The sequence below is a fragment of the Magnolia sinica genome, chromosome 4 (assembly GCF_029962835.1).
Source record: "Magnolia sinica isolate HGM2019 chromosome 4, MsV1, whole genome shotgun sequence".
NCBI lineage: Eukaryota > Viridiplantae > Streptophyta > Magnoliopsida > Magnoliales > Magnoliaceae > Magnolia > Magnolia sinica.
The window spans coordinates 88,497,015-88,502,989 of record NC_080576.1 but is presented as its reverse complement, the minus strand read 5'-3'; positions in this window follow the sequence as shown (position 1 = coordinate 88,502,989).

Sequence of the window (5,975 nt, the reverse complement as noted above, 5' to 3'; positions counted from 1 at the left end):
CTTAAAGCTTCAGTTGTTCAATCTGAAGATGACAAAGGGGGCTGATGTTGAGGCACACATTAGTAACTTTAACAAGATTATTTGCAAATTGTTCGATATAGAAGAAATGATAAAAGATGAGGATCAGGCATGCATCTTGTTAAATTCCCTCACGGCTTCGTATGAGTCATTAAAGGACTCATTTTGCACTGATAGATCGACCATTAGTGTCGATACCGTTATCTTAACCCTTCAAGGAAAGGTGGTGAGAAAAAAAAGCGGTGATGTGAGAGCCTTTATTAGTGCATTGGTTACGAGGGGGTGGAATTTTGAGCAGGACAATGAGTCTTCTCGATCAAGATCTAAATTCAAGGGTAAGGGCAAATGAAAGTTGAAGTGCTAAAATTGTGAGATGTCTAGGCACATGAAAAAGGATTACACAAATCCAAAAGGTTAAGAAAGAGAACTCATTCCAGGGAGGCCAACATTGTAGAGTCTGATGAAGGTAAGAGTAGTTATGATATCTTGTCAGTGTCCATGATCGGACACTTATACGATGATCGTAAGGATGAATGAATCTTAGATACTAGGGCATCAACTCCTCATCGAAGTTTGTTCACCAGTTACAGAGAGTACGATGGTGGTCAAGTATTTATGGGTAATGATAATGCCTGTAATGTGGTGGGTATTGGATCGGTGCACATCAAGATGTTTAATGGCATACAACGTACCTTAACTGAGGTGAGACACGTTCCTGATATGACAAAGATCTTGATATCTCTAGGAGCACTTGAGACACTTGGGTGCAAATTTATCGGGTTTGATTGTGTCCTTAAAGTTTCAAAGGGGGCACTTGTTGTCATGGAGGTACGAAGGAGCGGGAACCTTTACAGGTAGATAAAGAGCACTTCATTAGGTAGAGATACAACGTCTGTAGTGGATTTCATGTTTGCGAGTATGTGACGTGCACACTTGGGCTACATGAGCGAGCGGAGCTTGAAGATACTTTGTTGAGGGTTAAATATTACATTTTAGATGTCAGTTATTACCTGATTTTTTGAACATGATACTGTTTAACAGCATATTTTAATAGTGTTTGTGTTGCAATGTGCATTTAGGGGCCTGGACCAAAAAAGGGTACTAAAAGCATAGATTTAACACTTTAAAGTCACCAAGGTAAGGGACGGATCTCAAGGGACCGAGATTGAAGAATTTACATGCCAAAGATCTGAGAAAATCAAGCCATTTACGTTAAAGAGGCCTGAAAATCATTAAGAATGCAAGATCACAGGGTTCTCACCATCTGTTTAACTTGAAACTTTATATATGGCCTGAGGACCATAAATTAATCGTACACGTCAAATTTCATCCATTGGATCCTTATAGAAGTGGCCTAACGGACAGATCTGACCATAAATCAGTAATCTGGGGTCCACTAGATATCTGGATATGCTTCAATTTTGTTCTTAACCCCTTAAATTGAATGAGGAAACAGATGAACGGAGTAGATTTTTCATTAACATCTCAGTGGACCCCATTCTTGAAAAGCATGTACATAGTGCACGTGATCTCGACGCACACTGGACGCTAGCGGACGGTCAATAGACGGTTGACCCGTCTTCCACCGCACTGGCATGCCAGCAGACGGACATGTGTCCACCGTTTCTTGTTTGTGGGCCCCACCCATCTTCCATTCGGAAGATCTGAACCGTCCATTGTGTCCAGAAGGGGGGCATGACCCTCTCCAAGGTGACCCTTTGGGCCCATGTAAACGTACACACGTGGATCGCTAGAAAATGTAAGATTAATGGCGAGTTGATTTGATACAGTGGACCACACCAAAACCCGATAAAAACTACTCCTTCCTGATTGGTTTTTTTCCATGAATCCAATTAAGGAGTCGGATTTCTCAGAAAACATTAATATAAGGCGCACTGAACATGTCAGCGTAGGTTGAACCCAAGATTGCGCGTCTGGGAAATCCAAGACTTTTGGGCAGTTGTGGCCCACCATATTTGATCGGATGCAAGATCTGACCAGTTCATCGCGTAGACCATCCAAAAACGTCTCAAGGGTCGGTGTTTGTTTGGAAAATGAGCGAGGAAAGAAGAAGTTTTTTGCACATTTTCGTGGCTGCGTAAAGAGGTTATGCAACAAGTTCTCTTGGCCGACGCACGCAACAGGCTGCGAAAACCCCCTTCCAGTCGACCTAAACAACTATAAAAAGAGGGAAAGAGAGAATATCCATCATCTTGTGCACGTGAGGAGACGGGCAGCCGTGGAGGCAAGCTGGGATGTGAAAAGAGAGAGGAGAAGAGAGAGAAAGAGAGGACGTGGGCCGACCGTGGATGGCCTAAGCCTCTTAGCTAGGGCTAAGAGGTAAAGCTTATAGTAAAATGGGAGACTTTTCTTTATGCCTTTGATTTACATATAACTGATTTTGATTCTAGTTTGATTATATGGAATGCCTTTAGTTTTTAATAGTTTATTGTGACTCAAATTACAATGGATCTGCAATATCTCCTGGTATTTTTCATGCATGTATGAAGGTTATGATCATAGGAATCATGTTGTTCACCATCGTCCCATGGGCGTGGATGGATGACAGAATCCTTCCCTATGTTCATAACTCTCTTAGATTGGATGTGGATTGGTTAAATTCTGTTGTTTGCTTTGTCTCCTGGGCTTGGTCTTGTGATGGAATCAAGTCTAATTCTCATACCTCTCATCTCTTGAAAACTGAATCAAAAGAAGTTCATAGTTGATTTTAATATTATATCTTCCATCTGGATGGAGATAGGACTATGAGTCCAGATGTGTTCTTGAATAGAGCATAGAACTCCTTGATCTCTACAAGTGGATCCTCTGAGACCCTAGTTTCTCACCTTTGAATTTTACATATTTTAGTTAAGTGTTTCACCATTATTCTCTTAAGTTTACCTGATTTAGATTACATCTTTGCCTAGTTCTAGTTCAAGTTCTTTTCTGATAACGTAAAAGGTACAGTCCCTGTGGATTTGACCTCGGTCTTACCGAGATTATTACTACATTGCAACCCGATACTTGGGGTGTGAACAAGTTTTTGGCGCCGTTGCCGGGGACTGACGGTTACGTTTTTTTTGAAATTAACTAGTTTTAGAATTAGGTTAAAATTAGGGTTTTTCTAATTTTCTAACTTTAGGTTTAGGGTCTATTTTCTGTTTGATTTTTAGAAACTAACCTAACTTTCCTGTTTTGTAGACCCTCACATAGACTCTCTAAAGTGGTAACCTCTGTCTAATTTTTCTACTTTTTTTATTTTTAGGTTTAGGGTTTTATTTGATTTTTAGAAACTTTCTAATTTTAGGATTTCTTTTGTTTTTAGAAACTAACTTATTTTCTAATTTTAGGAACTTTATAACTTTAGAAACTAATTTCTTTTGTTTTCTTTTACAAGATCTTAACATAAGAACTCCAATCTGGTAACTTCTTTCTAACTTCTCCTCCTTTTACTTTCCATACTGCTGTAGGATCTTTTCTTTTATTTCTCTTAGGATTAGATTGAGAGTTAGGGTTTCACCATGTATATGCAAGAGTGGGAGCGTCACTATGCTGAGAAGAATAATATATATTGCGATGATGATTATGATAGAAATAAACCTATGTCTCAAAACTTCTCTGAAACCATCATCGAGAACCGACCAGAATATAATGCTCAACCGGTTAAGAAGTCCTTATGCGATCATATGTAGGAGAACAATTACACTCCACGGATTAATAAAACAGTATGTGAGTGTTGGGGTTATCATAATTATAGGAGTGAGAATTGTTATCACCCATCAGATAAGAAGAAAATAATGCGTGATTATGTTATAGGTGATAATATGTATTACCAACCATCAGATTCTCCCACCTATGATTCGTATGACTATAATCAGTGGAAATATCAATATGAACTGGCAATATATCCTAGTGAACATTCTCTTAGGTCTTCTACCTTTGAAACTTAATTAGAAACGATCCATGAGAAGTCCCTTCAGGGCGACATATATGATTTTTCGGGCCTTAGAAAAATGATAGAAGCACTTGCAGTGTGCATCGATACGACATTGGATTCTCGTTTGTCCCAGCTACAACTTAATCTAGAAACACAATACGAGGAAAGTGATCCTAATTCGCTTCTGGAAGAAAATAAAATTACGAATGAGGAGTTGAAGTCCATTAATGAGCATATGGTTCAATTTCCCGATGAGCCGATCTCGATGACGGTCCAAAGGGATGGTCAAGAGACGTGGGTGTCTTTCAAATATAATGATAATGACATACTTCACTCACATGACACCCTTGGTTTCAATGATGAGGGAGATGTTAGTTTATTCGAACCTCAACCCAATTTAGGAGTAGAATGTGAGAGAAGCAATCCCATCCCAAGCATGTACTGTACTGAATAGGAAGATGATGAGTATTGGGATGACGATTATGGATGTACAGCCCAAATTCCTCTGGAATCAATCTCAAGTTTGGTCCAGGTCAATGATCAAGAGGTATAGGAATTGGTTGACCATAATGAATTACTCCACCTATTTGACATGCCTGATTTAAATATGGAGAATGAGCCCCTTTCAACTGACCTTTCTAACTCTTGTGAGACATGTTTAGACCACTCCCCTAAATTGAATGATGATATGATTCGAGAGATGGACGAGTCGCTCGATATGATTATGGGAATTGAAACCAGTCAGTTAAGGCCACCATTTGAGTTGTCAACCCTTGACAATACAATGCCTTTACTGGGTGGTACCGATGAACAAAGTTTTCACATTAATGTATCGCTAATTGATCCTCAATTTGTCTGTGCAGAGCAAGAGCAAGAGGGCATACCTTCATCTACTTTTAAAGATGATGGAGTCCTTGAGCATTTCATTACAGATGTCAATATGAAAAATAAGTCACTCTCAGCTGAGTTTTTCAACTCTTTGGACGATTGCTTGGCACACTTTCTAGATTCAAATGATCCTATGATTAAAGAAATATTGGATCCCTTATAAGAGAATATCTCGGTAGTTGTTATTAATCGAGAGAACCCTTATTCTAAAGCCCCTTCTCCTCCAGATCCTGATTATTTACCATTAAGGGAGGATGAGCTGAAAATTGAACCGAAGTCTGAAACTTCGGAATGTGTCGAGACTACATCACTTTTTGAGAAGTTTTCTGAGTTTTATTTATTTGTAGTCTCTGATTCATCATAAGATACTAACTTTGAAACTTTTTCTGTCACATGTGAATCATATATACTTTGGATACCTTAGGTCAATCAACGGTAAATTTTTGATGAGGTCCATAAATTTCTCTGGACATTCATGCTCCAGTGTATCCAAGCCTATTGCAAGAAGGGCTTTTGGATGATCCTGTTGAGAAGCCTATTGAGAAATTTATCCAGATATTGGCCGAAAGAGGAACCTTGCGGTATAACTGAGTAGTTTTTCACCTGCTTTCATAGGACTAGGGTAGTTTGCTTTATGCTGTTATATAATAGTCCGCTTTATGCCGTTAGGTTAGTTTGCTTTCTAAGTTGTTTTAGGATAGGTTGCTTTAGTTGGTTTCACTCTTGTGCTGACTTGCTCTCACGGTGATATCTCTTTGGAAAGGCCGTTTAATTTCCTCCTCAGGTATTATCTTTCCATCACTTCTCTTTTATTTTTATTGTCTCATGTGCATTACATGCTTATATCTTTTACATTGAGGACAATGTGGATTTTAGGTTGGGGATGGGAGATTAGGTTACCTAATTAGTATTTTCTTGGTCTTGAGCAAAAATTGTGGAATTTTAAAAAAAATTTCTAGAAATTCTTATGAATTCGAGGTGATGTTGACGGCCATATTTGATTTAGAACTATAAGATACATAATGTTGGTAATTTATGACTCTTGGATTCAGCCACCTGTTAGACTTCATAGTTAAGTTCTAATTGTTAATTCATGATTAGAAGTTCTAAACATTGATTGAGTCATGATTTC